Here is a 16,037-nt window from a genome sequence, read left to right as displayed (position 1 = left end):
GACTTAACGGAAATAAAATGAAACCATCTGAAGCAGAAGGTTGTATTGGACCTATTACAGGGTTTTTTAGTTTAGGGATCGACAAAACTATCTTTACCTCTCTGAAATATCATTAGAGATCATGGCTTTTGCACTGTCTTTCAAAACCTCCTGGCAGCTTGATTTTTTTCCCTGTATCTTTAAATTATATATTATTGATTAGTTTAGGTTGAGGGAAGTTTAGCACATTACAATTGCTCTTAAAATATTGTTTAGTATTTTTAGTATATCTGCAATGCAGTCCTGCATTGTATTTTTCCTTTTTCAGGCTATCCTTGTTCCTTGTTCATTGGTTCCTTGATTGTTTTTTGTTTTGTTTAGGTTGGGTTTGCTGTTGTTGTTGTTGTTGGTGGTGGTGGTTTTTTGTCATGGGTTTCATACTGTGCATAGTTTCAAAGTTCATGGTCAATCTGAAACTCAGAAAAGATTCACCTAGATAATAGATTATAAAATAGGTTTTTGGATGAATATATTTAAAGAATGCTACTGAACTATAAAGAAAGCAATAGGGCCAACAACTGCATATAGAAAACTGGCAAAATTTCCACTTGCTTTTATAATTGAATCTAAAGCTTTAATGTTGAAATTATTAGAAATCCTTCCCTAGTTTGGTGGATTGACATATTTCCTAGTGAATGCTTAGCAAAATCTATATTTACAGGAAATATCAATTCAAACTGTCAAATACAAGAGATTAGTCATGTTTTCTTCAAAACTTCTTAACAAAAATGATGCATTTTTAAAACCTGAATATGGTAGAATGTTTATCTTTAAAAATAACTATATAAAAAGTGACCTAAAAGACTATGTTGGCAGCACTCCGTACATATCAGAATTTGAGTATTAAAGACAAGAACATCCTGTTTACTCCTTTTATACCTCTGATACAGCTCCAACATCAGTGAGAAGTTGTATAAGATGTAATGATGGTTTCCTAATGGAGCTTAAAATGGGACAACAATACTGAGAACTATAAAACCAGGAGAAACCTTATCCAGCTGCATGCTGTTGCATGCATCTTCTAATCTAATGAAGATGTCAGCTCTATATTGAGTTTTCCTTTTCAACAAACCTGTTGAGTTTGCTTCTGTTGTATTGCTAAGGCTGGCCTCTTAATCCTCTTAATTTTCTTTTATTTAATTTTGCTTTAATATTTTTACAGTGCATATATATCTATTTCCAACATTAGTTTTATCTTGCCTAATATTTACTTTTGTGCCTATAAAACATCTATTGTATCCCTTTCAGCTTTTATTTTCTTAAGTTAAAACTAACAAACTAACCTCTGTTTTCCATTCCTTGTTCAATTTTCCATGTCCTTGATCACAGCTGTGAGTTCTATGTTAACTTTTCTTGACTTATTTCTTCATTCTTGAGGTCTTGCACAATGGCATTATTACTTATCGATTTCTTCTGAAGATGTTACTCTGCACATCCAAAAATTAGAAGTTTTCGGTTTTTTTCTTTCATGGTTTATAGTTGGCTCTTAAACATCCTATGAAACACTAATCTAGTTATTTTGTCCTGCTCTTCTGACATTTTAAGAACCCCTAGTTTATAATAGAAATTCATAGTAATAAGTTCATAGTAAATGCTTAAGTTACTTGGTGCAACAGAATTTATCAAACATAAGATATATCTGCTAGAATTGAGAGAACAAACATCTGAAATTAACCTACAGGACAAAAAAATAGGGCCTTAAAATATAAATTGCTGATTTTTTTTCTATATTTTGTGAGATTTTTTGTTAATAGATAGACACTTCACTTTTCTCTTTTCATCATTCCATGATTTTGAAATACTTTGATATTAAAGAAAATACGTTACCTCTGTAATTTGACCACTGAGAACCATAGTGCCAAAGGGGAATCACCATTGTAGGATTTCACAGAAAGTTTTAGTTGTGTCATGTGTTGGAATACAGGAACTGCTTCAGGGAGGAGGAGGAGGGGGACGGACAGGAGGGAACGCAGGAATGTCTTGATTCCAATCCATTTTCTAGTCTTAATAAAAATGCTGGAAGCAGAATAATGGTTCACAGAAATTTAATCCCTTTAAAAATAGAAACCAGGGCTTAAAGTGTGAAGATATGGACTATGAAAATAAAATTTGAGGTCACTAAGCCATAAACCTAAATAGACTTGAACAACACAGAGTTCATCATCCCAAAAGCCTTAATAAAACCTCCACAATGGGAAGGAACTAAAAGCCTTCGGGATTATGAATTTTTCAACAAATATTTCAGATAGTGGTTTGCCCACTTTGCCCATATCTTAAATAGCTTTTTCTGAGATATTGGTTCTTTTTGTGTGTGTGTCTACAGTTACTATTTGTAACAATTTCTAAATGTAGGATAAAGCAAGTTTTTCACCCTTGGAAAAAGAAGAAATGTATTGACCTGGCTACATTAAGGATTAATGGGGAGTATTGGGCCAGAGAATCCTTTGTGCTTCAGATAAACTAGAAATACAGTTAGCACTGCTATTGGAGACTAATTATTCTGTAGTTCAGCCTGTCTAAACATGGTGAAGAATTATTTGACTTTGAGACTTGATTTATTCCGTCATAAAAAAAGCTTAATCTGGTTACTGGTGGATTTTATTTTAACTTTTTAAATCAGAAGTCCCTGATCTGAATGACACTGTTGTTTAACTTCATTGTCATTATATTTGCCTTAACAACAGAATAGAGATAGAGATTAGTTGTGTAACTCATTTGTTCTGTCAATTTGACTTATTTTACAAGCTGCCATGTATTTTTATTTCTCACTTCTATCCACATTTTGAGTAGAAGTTAGTAAAAAGCTCATTATCTGAGCATAAATAAAAAATACAGAATCAGAACATTTTGAATATGTTTTTTTTCCATTCTCTATTGGCTGATGTACAAGGAAAGCAGAAGTTTTATGAAGTTCAGAGGACTAAATTGTGAGTGTTTTGGAGATGAAAAGATGAAGTTTTGTATTTCCGCTTCAAAAACTTTTACTGTTGTCTACTGCCTACAAAGTTGATACACTTTCTTTTGGGAAGTAAGAATTTTAGGTTTTGCTGACATCAGACACTTGAATTGCAATGCGTTCCTTACAATTCAGTACTACCTGTGCTGATGTAACAAATCTTATTCCCCTCATTAAAATCATACAGTATGCAATCACCTTAAAATACTTGAGCAGCAGTTGGGAAAAAAAAAATGTGTTCAAAGGCTCTACATGAATCTATTCAGAATCTTAGCTGAAGTTTCCATTTGTCTTCTATAATTTATGCCTCTCTTTTTCTCCTACCAATAATTCCCTCTGATTTTCTTCCAGGAGATATAATGGTTTAACTGCATCTTGTCAAGAATAAGCAAGCTGTTACAACAAAAGGAAGTTGAGGAACCTGTCTCCACATGCTCAACTACCTTTCTAAATTCACCTCCAGGACAGTAAGGGAAGTAAGTAATCATCTGGTCAGTGATTCTTAAATACAATGTGCAGTATTTTAAAATATTGCATCTATCTAGCTACTACTGTATAACTCTGGATGATTGCCATGGTGCAATGAAATGTCAAAAGAAAAAAAATTACATCTGAACAATATCTACATGTGCAAAGCAGTCTGCAGAGTAGGAGAGGGTGAATCTTTCAAGTAGATGCAAAACATTTCTTAGAAATTTTTTAAAAATCTGGAAACGTGTCAGAAACAGCCTGTGAAAATGGGAAAATATTTATGTCAATATATATTTTCTTATTTTTGAAGCTACAACCTTCCACCATTACACAGAAAGACATCCATTTTTACCCATCAAATTCCTAATGAGTGCATAAAAAACCCCAAACAACAAAGCAAACAAACAAAACCACCAGAAAATAATCTCATAGTATGCTCTATCAGCAGTGATAGTGGAATGACTGTTACCACTTGTCAGGAAATGTCAAGACACTTAAGTACTCCAACTAAATGCAGAAGAAGAAATTTGTCTGTAAGTGTTCTGAGTTTCCAAGATTTTACTTAACCCTTGTCATTTTGTGTCTCTGAATAACAGAACTGCCTCTACCACTTACCTATTTTTTACATTGTGCATTTGAATACACATTTCATAGGAAATAGCTTTTGAAGTTTCATAAATAATTCTCTTTGCAGTGACATTCCGTATCTTGTGAACCAAAAAATAGGTAAACTTAGCTGGCTCTAAAACAGATTAAGGTAAGGGTAAGGTACTGTTGTACCTTAAGGTAAGGTAAGGTAACGTAAAGTACAGGATGTAAAACTAAAAAGCTGAATTTTGATAAGGTTGCAGTCATAATACTATTTTAAAACACTGAAATGAAAAAAAAAAAAAGTAATTGAAAAAATCTCAAATAATCCCCATTTTATGTTCAGGAGAAAAAAATAAACAGACAATCTTATTGAAATTAAATATTCCTAAAAGGCAAAGCTTAAATTTTGTATATTTAAGTACTCATTGAGTTAATTTCATGCCTCTTTTAAACTCCTTCAGAGATAAAGCTGAACTTCCAAATTATACTCTTTCTAAAGGTATGATCACTGTATACGTAGAAGCCGTTTAGGAGGTTCATGCTATCCACCTTGCTGAAGAATGCTTTGTTGTTAGACACAAAGGATTCACAAGAGTCTAATTATCAGTTCTCAAACTGTGGTCAGCAAAAAGTGACCATTTACTTCCTGCCTTTCCCATTAAAAAAAATATAAAATCTGAATTGTATCAACCAGTTGGTAGTGAAAGGTTTGTTAGGAACTATAAAAATGTGGAGTGCTGACAGCAATTTATTGATTGACAGACTCAGGTTTTAAAAGCACTACAGCCCTAGTCTTTAGTACTTAGCCTAAGTAGCAGAAATTAACAGTAAATATAGGAAAATTTGAATGATGTATAGTCTGGAGATGCAGATGTCAGAAGTGCATTGTCAGTAAAGAAGCTAAAAGGGAAAAAAATTAAGCTTTCACATGTATGCAGTAGTTAATAAACTAAAGATACTTCATTTGTCATGACATCAACATTTAACTTTGTTATTTATACTGCTAAGCTGGTGAAATGATAGAACTTAATTTATTTGTTACAGCAGGTTAGAGATTGCTTCAGGATCCCTGGCCTCCTGAAATAGAGATGCAGCTAAATTGCTTTGACAGCAAAAGGGTAAAACCTTTGGCTATTACTACAGTAAAAATTTTACTAATGGTAGAGAGAACTGAACTCCAGCTCTTCTCAAAAAATCCTGGTTCATTGCCATGTACCTTTAAAACTGCTGTGCTTCAGTAAAGTTAATTGCAATTTTCACATAGTTTTGCAAGTTTATTTAGAAAAAAAAAAAATCTTGTGCAACTATTAAAACAGCTATCAAACAAATGCACTTGACATGAAAGAACAGTACCTTTTCTCAAAAAAAAAAATTGCTTAGGAAAATATCTAGGTCAAAGGATTTTCAATAATTTTTCTATAGATAATCTTATAATTGAGCAGCACATGCCAACTTTATCTACTTTTACTGTATACAGCATATTTTCTCATTGTCCTGAGTCTCAGGTTTTTTTGTGCATTTCCATAATTAATGGTCTAAGGATGAGAACTAAAGAGTTGTTTGTAGGCGTGCAATCTCATAGACTCCATCTATGTTCATAAAGTTCATAATGTGAAATCCGTTTTAAAAAAACAACAAAAACCCTAAAAACAAACAAAAAACACACACAATTATTCTGTCAAAAAAATTTTAATTTTTTTTTTAAATTTAGAACTCTAACTCAAAAATTAAAAATTAAAACCAAAGCAACAAAAGAAATTTCTGTTGTGAGAGGGTTTGCATTAGCTTCAGCATGACAAAAATCCCAATACAGTTTAAACATATAGTTCTGCTTTCATTCTGTTCAAATAGACAAGAAAGACAAGCCACATTTCTTTTTTAAGGAAAATTAGGTTTTCAAATGCATTATCTGAGTTTCACACTTTGTATAGGGAATATGTACAGATAAAAAGAATTTCCCAGGTTCTTTGTAGATAATTAGTTTGATTATTAGATTTTATGTTTCTAGACAAAAAAGACTGAGGTTTTAATTTTAATAAAACAAAATGTAAACATTTAAAATTTAATTAAGAATAAAATTTTTCACTATAGAGCTAGCTCAAGGCTCACTCCAAAGAATTTTTTACAGTTCTATGATACACCACGCAGGAGGGATATAAAAATGAGAGCTCTATTAACTTACAGATAATACTCCCCTCAAAATCTTGGACCATTCTTTTGAAATCTCTCCTGATTTACTGGCCCTCAAATAGGATGACTAATGGAACAGATAAAGACAAAATATGTCCCAAAGGCCAAACTCTAAATTCCTTTTTCTCTACTTACAATGTTAAAGGCCATAAATTTGGATTTAAATCAAGATACTAAAGAATAAAAATACAGTGTACAAGGCTAGAAATGTTTTGAAACATTTAAATGGACTGTGTGCACTTCAGTATTTAAAGTCATTGCAAAGACATTTTCATTTAAATTATTTAAGCAGAGTGGGAATAAAGAAACTGAAGCAATTGCAAATGTTGGCAAGTTCTTTAAGTAGCTGAGATAGATTCTGACATCTCCTACCACTATTGGTAGAGTGGCTTGATTCAGGAGTGTTAATAACTCTGCTTTGATATCTTTGCGCAAATTGAATACAGTTTTAAAATTCTGAACATAAAGTTCAGGCTGTGTATTTTCAGTCAAAGGCAACTTAAGTAATATGACTAAAATGTAAACTGTGCTTCAAAAATACAAAAATGAAAAAAAATCTTGATTTTACTTTATTGGTTATCTTATAGCACCATATATAAAATCCATCAAATATGTTTTTTTTTTTTTAATTACTAGTCATAATAAAAAGAAGACTTGTTCTTTCTTCCTGAAAGTTTTGAATTTTTTATTCTATATCCAATACTAGAAGCCAAAACACGTTCTATATTTCATTCTCTTGTGACTCACTTATCACTGCAATCCTTTAAACAGAGACTTTTTGAAAGTCCTTTGTGGGTGGCTTGTTCAGGAGCTACTCAGGCAAAATATGTCTGTGATTGTGTTAATTTTGATGGACCATCAAAGATCTGCATCATCCTCAAACCACCCACATCTGCTTTAATTGCTTTGACAGGTTTGTTAATCCAATTAACATCAAGTTTCTACAAACTTTCAGTCTTCTGACTCTATTCCATGCAATTTACTGTTGTATTCACATCAGAATTTGTGTAATGGGAATCATTTATGCAGTTCTAATATACATTCTATTAGGAAGAATGTTTAAAAGGTAGGATTAACTGCATTTTTTTAAAAAAAGAGGACTGTTGAGCTTCCTATAGAGAATGCTAAGAGGACATTATACCCTAGCCATCAATTAGTAGTTTTGAGAAATGTGGGAAGAAGTTCAGGCAAAAACATTCATTTTCCCCTGAACTAAGGAGAATACAACATGCTTTTATCTAGATGATTCTTCTTTTGTTTGGTTGACATTTTGGATTTTTTTTTTTTTTGTGAAAATATTTCTCTTAAATTCTTTGTGTGATGTAAGCATAAGTCACAATGTCCTTGGTCAGATGCAAAGGGTAGAAACTGCTGCCACTTTTTTGAAAAAAAATGACTTTTGCCTTTTCAAGACATTATCCTTTCTTGAAAAGTGATTTTAGATGGCATAAAAAAATTCACCAAGAAAGATAAAACTATATTACTACCAATCATTTTGTATTTTTAGGGTAATTTATATTTTTAGGTTCAAAAACTGTTCTCTAATACCAACATTATATTTAACAGATGTTGCTGGATTATAAAAAGTAAAAAGGCCTTTGATCCTTATTTTTTCTTCATTGTTTTCGACCTTCTTCTGGTCACTTATCATTTTTATTGTAACATTTACTTCATGCTCCAGCTATGCTTACTTTCTTTGCTAATTCCTTGCTGAAGTGTTAAGGTTTTATAGGTATTATTTTGCATTTGTTATCAGCAATTTCTGATGCTTCTCATCTCACATTACGTCTCCCTCAGCATCCCCAGGCAAATAATCGGGATTAAATACTTCAAAACATAAACAAATTAACAACTGGGGAATCTGGTGAAAAAAAAATCCCCTTCAGGTTCACTACAAAGGAATCCTTTTACAACTTCAATGCCTTTCCCTTGAGAATTCTGGAGTGTATAAGATACTGTCATTTTCCTTCCCCTAGTAACAGAAGCAGAGTATACACTATAATTATGTAGGTGAGAAAAAAGGTTTGTCTGGATCTTCAGTTCATAGAATATTTGCATAGTACAAGCAAGATCTTCAACGTTATTGTCTTTCTTTACTGAACATCACTTGCCATCTGCTGGCTGAGTTGCAATTAAAGTGCTTTTGAATACAATTTCATTTTTATTGTTTATCTTCCTAACTTTAGCACAATGTAATTAAAAGAAAATCAGCATATCTTGTCATTATCTGTTTCTGAATTTTACCTTTATATACATACTGAGCAATCATGTGGACTTTGACTACTAAATGCAATAGTAACTAAAGAAACAAGCAACATTTCACGCATTCCAGATATTATCAACCTGAGTGGTATTTGTCTTCTGATATAAAGAAATTGTCATAAATTTAGTAGGTTTTGGACAATCTTCAAAACAAAACAAAACAAAGTATATCAGAAATGAGGAAATGGAATTAAATAATATCTGTATGAACTGTGGAGGAAAATAGGAAGTTTTTGAAGTTGTAATGGAGGCAATTAGTGTAAAATTTTGATTATAGTAAAATAAAATATTGAAAAAAATTCAGATATTTGTTAAAAAGAAGACATCTGACAAAGAGCATGTAAGGAAATAGGAAACTAAATTGTCAAATTAAAGACATTTCAATGGAAACCATTAAATAAGGAAGAGTAGCCTTCAGTTATTCAGTATATTTGCAAAATAGGGGGTTCCTCCATTGTTCTTCGACTAACCTGTGCCTTATCATAGTGTGCAGGTATTTACCACCTGTAATGGATTTGTTCACACAGGTACCATTAAAAGCCTGAGGTTATTTCACAGAAGAGAAAAGTTACTCTCTCATCATTTACTAAAGAGCAGGAGACTAAAGAGAAATCTCCTTGTCCACATGTGTTTTTCTAAATTCCTTTTTACTGAAGTCGACAAGCTGTATTCAATTGAAATCAAGGTGACTGAAGAGGACACAAATTAACACAATCTCAGTCCATAAGATAGATGCAGATACATATTAAATGGGAGCTTGGGAAAGAAACGTTAGTCAATTAAAGGCCAGTTGAATTGACTCATGAGATATTAAGTCTAAAATATTGTTAAATGCAAAATTTTGTGCAATATAAACATTAGAAAAGTAAGTTACAATACTCTGCAGTTTATATACAGATTAGAAATCTTTGGTATAGGATAATTAACAGCATGTTACTGATGAATGAATATAACCAGTAACAGTATAATAAATTCAATGAATAGTACTCCTTGTTCTTAAATGAATCTTTTAGCATAAGAAATGGTGCATATAATTTGATAGTCAACACTTTAACAAATGGCAGTGGGACAGGCCCAAATGTTATTACAAATACAGAATACAGAATTTGAGATTAAATTCATGACTTTTAATAAATCATGATGGGTGAAACAGTATACTTAGTCATAAAGATGTGACTCTTCCTTCTTCTAGGGTACACAGAAGGCTCCCAAAAACAATTACAAAAGATTGACTTATGTGCTTCTTACACATACAGTCCTAGACATGACCAATCTATTACTTTCCTTAAAGAGCTACAAATAAAGAGTGGAAGCCAAGTAAATTTCGAAGCTGCACATGTAATTGATTCTTTTTGATTAAATCAGTTGAGGCATAAACAGTATTTGGTTTTTGTTTTTTAATAGAAATGAAAATATTTTTTTTTTTAGAGGACTCAATTGGCTAAGAAATTATATCTTGCCCAAAAAAACAAAGGCAAATTGAGACTAGATTTGAAAATCTGTTAGTGGTTGCTCTGCCATGGAATTATATATGTCTAAGTACTCAGTAAGACAGTAGTACTTTTGTTTTAAATCACCTTCCTTTCCAAGACTACTTTGTACACCCATTTTGGATTACATGAGAGAACAATGCATGGTGGGTATAATTTCATATAAATATTTAAACATTTAGTGAACCCCATGAAATAGAGATTCATTCAAACCCCTACTTTATTTTCTAGTTCAGCAGTTATCTGAGAATTATCTGTAGAGCATATCAGCTGTTCATAGTCATCACCCCCAATCAACACAAGAACACACACAGAGCAAATTTAATAGTTGATAAACTACCTATAATAGTGAATGGTGAAATAATATTGAACTACTGAGCTGCACAATGTTGTCAAGCAGCTCAAGTACACTCCTGTGCTGGAGCAATGTGTAAGCAGAAGTGAAGCTTGTTTTGGCAGGGGGTTGTTAGACCGTCTGAGTACTTAGTAATGGAAAAGAGCAAATTAACAGGGACTGCTGAGGCTGATACAGCTTTATTGCAGAAGGACTGAGCAGTATACCCACTCTAGCTGATTATTTGGTGCCTGAAAACTATTCTTGCTTTTCTTTTTTTCATAATTCTCCGAGATGCATTGTTTCCAGCTATACAAAGATTTATACCTGGTAACAGAGAAAGCTTAGACATGTAAAATAGGATCAAAAACTATGTTCTACTTTCCTAGAATTTTTTTAATGTTGCATCCCTTAACTTTCATGACTGAAATAATATTAATACTGATATAACTAATTCCTACTTAATAGTAGCACATGACTTTGATGAATGTAGCTAATACGTGGAAACACAGTCATAATGCTATTTCATGTTTATTTTATATACTTTATGGTTTTAAAATTATGTATAATTGCATCATTATAATATAAGATCTATAACCTGCCAATCCTTAATTTCACTTTGATTTCTTCTAGACTCTCTGAAGCGCACATTTCCTAGAGTAGTGTATGTAAAGGAAATCTATTTTCTTTAAAAGCACCTTCAGTGCTTTTTTCTGAATAGCTGAGGTTTGCAGCCTTTCTGGCAGTTCAAACTATCAAGCAACATCATGATCATCAGGTACAAACTGTATTTCTCATAACACATTGAAAGAACAGAAGAAGGCAATCTCAGAATGAGAAAATAAATGATTTATGATGTAGAAAGCACATTGAGATGGCATGTTAAGCTGGACCCTTTTTATTTTTTCATATAGATTTGTGTTTTGACTGAAAGAATGGAGCTATTTATATCAACAGGTAGTAGTGATTAACTCCCAGTATCTGTAAAAGAAAATTAGAACTATTATTTTTCATTAAGATTTTTCTGAATATTGTTTTAATAAGACAATTAAGTAATAGTAATAACTAAAAATAATAATAATAAAAAATCTAAAATTACTCTTACATATGTCAACCCTTTATTACCTGAAAAGATTTTATTTAATTTTACCTCCTTGGAATGACAAATGGTGTTGTGGAAATTTATATGACTAAGAAAGAAAAATCAGTCTGGCAAATTCTTTTATCTCAAAGTATTAGAAATGGGAAATAATAAGAATCACATTAACTATAACTATGTCATGAACTTAAAAAAAGACTATTCTTCACTACTCTTAACAAAATAAATGTGAAAATCCTTCAGTGTCTTATTCTGGAAGGAGCTGTACATTTCTACATGTCTCTGAACCCAATCCCCTGATAATGTAAGCAACCATATTGTAAATTGATTCGCCTTTCTAATAAAATTAGCAATGTATTTTTGTCCCACTTACTCTACTGACTTACTACTCACAGCCATTGGCAGATTGAATGTTAAAAATATCTAGTTTTTTCTCCTAAATTTATTTCTGCTGCATTTATATCAATTTGTTCTTGTGCCAACTTTGCACTTTAGCTCTGTAATATGTTTATGAGAAATTATAAACCTGAATAGCCTTCATTTCAGTAGGATAAGTAAGTCAATCTGGTTTAGTATTTGAATAAGTTAAGCTATTTCTATGATAATTCCTTTTTCTAAATCTGATCAAATCTGTTTAAAACAATGATCCATAGAATATAGAGCAAATATTGCCCATATTATTTGTTTAAGGAATCTAAGATAGTTAGTTTCCTCATGTGATAAAACTGTAAAACAGGCCATTTAGAGTGAGAATTCAGGGTACTGCTGACATAGTCTGGATGTTGTTTCTATAAATTGCATAGGCAGATTTTCTTATAATAATGATATTCCAACTGAAAACCTAAAATAAGGTTATAGCAATTCTTCCCAATATTTCCCAGATGAAATTTCCCTTGTGTTTTGACCCAACTCCTTACCTATTACATGTCCTGATCAGCCCTACAAAACTCAATGACTTTTTCATGTCTCCATTATACTGCCAGCTGCTGAATTAATACAGACAGGGTTTTGTCCTTCTTTGCCCCTTCCAACTCAGAATCTCCATTCATAAAAACTTTCATTATTAACAACCATGCACTATATACTAATATAGTTCATTTTCCATTTCCATTTCTGCTCCCTCAAAGTTAGTTCTTCCTGTTCTGATTCTTTCTATGAATAATGCTTTCCATATTTTGAGTTAGGGAAACGTTATTAACACCTTGCTACCTTTTTGTTCTTATTAGTGACATCCCTGGGATAAGAATTTACTTTTCATCCAGGTGGCTTCCCTTTGAAAACGATTATTCTCAGTCTGAAGCAAATCTCCTTACAACTGCAGCCCTCATTCTCCAACTTCAGAATAATTAGCTGTGTGGCTCTGTGTTAAATGCTTTGCATAATCTCTCTAGAGTTTAAGAAAAAATATTCAGTGCATTATGACTTTTCTGAGAAAAGCAACATTAGAGAAATAAGCACTACATTTAGTAGTAGGTGAGCAGTTAATTTTTGACAATAGTATAAGTCATTTATGTGAAATAGCTTCAACAGTGCCATCTGATATGCATATTCAAGTTTATTCCTTGAATTGGGCACTTTTTTTTTTGTGAGCATGAATTGCCATATTCCATATAGTACTTACTTTCTTCATCTCAATTTCATATAAATACGATTAGCTAAATGTAGTTCCTGATTAAATGTGATTTTTTTGAGAAATTAGTGCAGACAAAGAATTTTTAAGGCTTCAGTGCAGACTATCTCCCAAATACAGCGTAACTAAATTATGCTAAGTATGCTTTTTGCATCTGAGATATATAATTAATGAAATTGTTCATACAAAGAATACACTATATCCCATTTGTTACTTTTATGACCTGATCCATGCTGATCTCACCACAAGAATAGATTATCCAGTTACTTGTCTATTGAGGAATTTAAAATGCAAGAGCTTGTTACATATTATTTAATTTAGGACATGGTAAAAGTTCTCATCCATATGAGAAAAGCTGCTGCTTTTATATTATTGACTCTGAGGATATTATATAATTGAAAGAGGTTTAGAAACCAGGGTCTCAATTATGGAGCAGTGCCAGTTTTGCTGAGCTGCATATAGTGTTCTGTGTGACAGTCTGTTAACTGGAACAATCTGTGAGTGACAGTTCTTCAGTAAGTGTAGAAAAAAAAGAACAAAAAAATTCCGTGCTTTTCTGCTGTTTCTGATTTAATTGTTCTATATTGTCTTAATTTTACATTTTTAGTTTGAATTTGTTTTTGTCATAGTATTTTTATTGATATCTCTTATAACAGGAAAATTTTTTTAAAGAAAAATAGTGTTTTAAAGATTTGAAGATCAGACTTCTGAAGATTTGAGAAAATGTTTTTTCTCCTCTCGCTAATAGTAAATCTCAGATATAATTTTCGAAGTTCCTAACATCCTTTTTCAGAATAACCTGGACAATAATTGGAAAATATTTCTGTAGACATTTTAATATTGTTTAGTTGTACATTTGCAATCCTGAACAGACTACAAACCTCTCTTTTGAGGTTTAAAGTACTAAATTTTATCATATAGAACAGTAGTATAGAAGCATAACTAATTCCCTTTAGAGAAGTTTTAACAGTGGCAGCACAGGGACTTTTTCTTTTCTTTAGTGGAAATTGAAAACATATTCAGTTTCAATCTCTTCAAGGATCATATGGAGTCAACTCAAGTCATGGATGGGACCTGTCCCTCAAGCACCCCCTGAGTGAATGTGAGATTTTCAAAGCGGATTACACTATTTAATTAATCCTGTGTCATCAATCCTATGTTATCCTAAATAAATCTCAAAAATCCTCATTCTGTAATAGGACCAACCTCAGCAGGCTGAGACATGCCTACGACCTAAGTAATATCATGAGAGAAGTTAACAGGTCGCTCTGAGTTCTGGGTGTCATGTCCCTTACAACCTTTAAACATATAGCAACAACCTTCTGATTTCTTAGATCAATACACGGAAAAAATGTGACACTTTAAATGGGGAAATACTCATCTCTTTGGGTGAAATGGACTAACTTCAAATCTGAAAATAATTTTCCTCTTATGGAATCTAGCCTTCTTGCACTCCACATAAGCTTTTAGTGATTTAGAGGCTCTATATGCTAAAATGTGTGCTATTTACCCCCATGAAAGCTTCTTTTTTTTCCTCACTTCTGAGACTTAGCTTTGAATTTCTTACAAGCTGTATATCCTTGTCCTTTCTATTGCAGGCTTTCCTCTTGAGCACATTGTCCAATTTATAGAAGCTTTTCCAAAACTGAGCACTCTCCAATGAGCTCAATCTAATCTACTACCTGGTAGGTTTTCATGCAGGATGGGAAGGTCTGGGCCAGACAAATGAACAGTCTACTTTCCTGTCTTCAGTCACACTTTAACTGAAGACTATCTATCTGTTGTGCATCCCATTTTCAGATTTAAATTCAGAATTTATTTCTTATGCAGTACAGAAACTTACATGCTTACTTATTCAGAAAGGCATTTAAAATGCAGTGTATAAAGCCTGTAGATCTTATATAAGAAAATGAAATATTTATGTCTTGTTATTTGTTCAGGAGATGCTCTGTCTTTATTTCAGGCATATGAATTCCATAACTGTAACAAGGCATCTAGAGGGTGTGGAGTTTCTGATTGTATTTGTACTTTGGCAAATAAAGAGCTTTATTTTTAAAGCTCTTTATATTGGGATGCAAATGTTCTGACCTCCAAAAACCACTAGTTGATTGACACACCGATATTCTTTTTTCTGATGTTTTCCTGAGAGATTTAATGTAGAAATAGCTCCTTTTGAAACTGTAAAGAAAACACAGCGGAGTACTATAAAATTATAACTTCATATGTATATCTAAATGTTCCTTTTTAGGAAGACCTTGAAGAGCTAAAAAATTACTTTCATAAATCAAGAAATTCCTTGAAATCTGTGAGATGCAAAGTTTATCACTATTGTCTCAGGCTGCATGTCTCTGAAATCTGGGATAACAAAAAGAGCCCTGTTTATGGTCAATTTCCTAGGTATTTACAATTGGCTTCAACAAAAGTCAAGGAACAATTTACACAGATCTACCCAAGGCTAGTGGGTATTGCTCTGCTCTAAATAAAATAACCATATAGCCAATGAGGTGTGGTAAAAATGAAGTTATCATTCATAATCCACCAGTGTTTTTATTGGATTGTCACAATTCGCTCATGATTGGTATCATCTTTGTTCAGCTTTGCTTATCCCAAGATTTAAATCAGGTTGACATTCTTTGTTAAGGACACACTTAAGATTCATCATCATATTAACTCCACTTCCCACATAAAAAGCAGAACACCTTGCTGACAAGATGATAAAAAATAATTAAAATTATATAAACCAAATATCTGATGTCTATGATATCTTTATCATGAGTGTGTTTATCGTTAATGTGACAAATATTATAATCTTGGCCTAATTATCAAAGAATTTTATTTTGAGTAAATTTTATTTTGTCAATACAGAGACTAATAGCAGATGCCAGAGAGTAATGATCATATCCCATTTCATCAATTTCTTTGTGTACACTGTGGAAAGAGAACAACCTACAAATTTAGTGGGCCTACCCATCCAC

General features: G+C 32.3%; 1 protein-coding gene across 1 annotated transcript in view; it reads left to right on the top strand.

The window, feature by feature from the left end:
* EYS (eyes shut homolog) overlaps positions 1-16,037 on the top strand; it is a 765,693-nt gene that overhangs the window by 47,456 nt on the left and 702,200 nt on the right. The window contains exon 2 of the mRNA XM_072926499.1: positions 3,347-3,471. The gene's annotated coding sequence lies outside the window, so the exon portion shown is untranslated. The remainder of the gene's footprint in view (positions 1-3,346; positions 3,472-16,037) is intronic.

The sequence above is a fragment of the Taeniopygia guttata genome, chromosome 3 (genome assembly GCF_048771995.1).
Source record: "Taeniopygia guttata chromosome 3, bTaeGut7.mat, whole genome shotgun sequence".
Lineage (NCBI taxonomy): Eukaryota > Metazoa > Chordata > Aves > Passeriformes > Estrildidae > Taeniopygia > Taeniopygia guttata.
The sequence above is the reverse complement of the archived record's forward strand: the minus strand, read 5'-3'. Positions and strand labels throughout refer to the sequence as shown.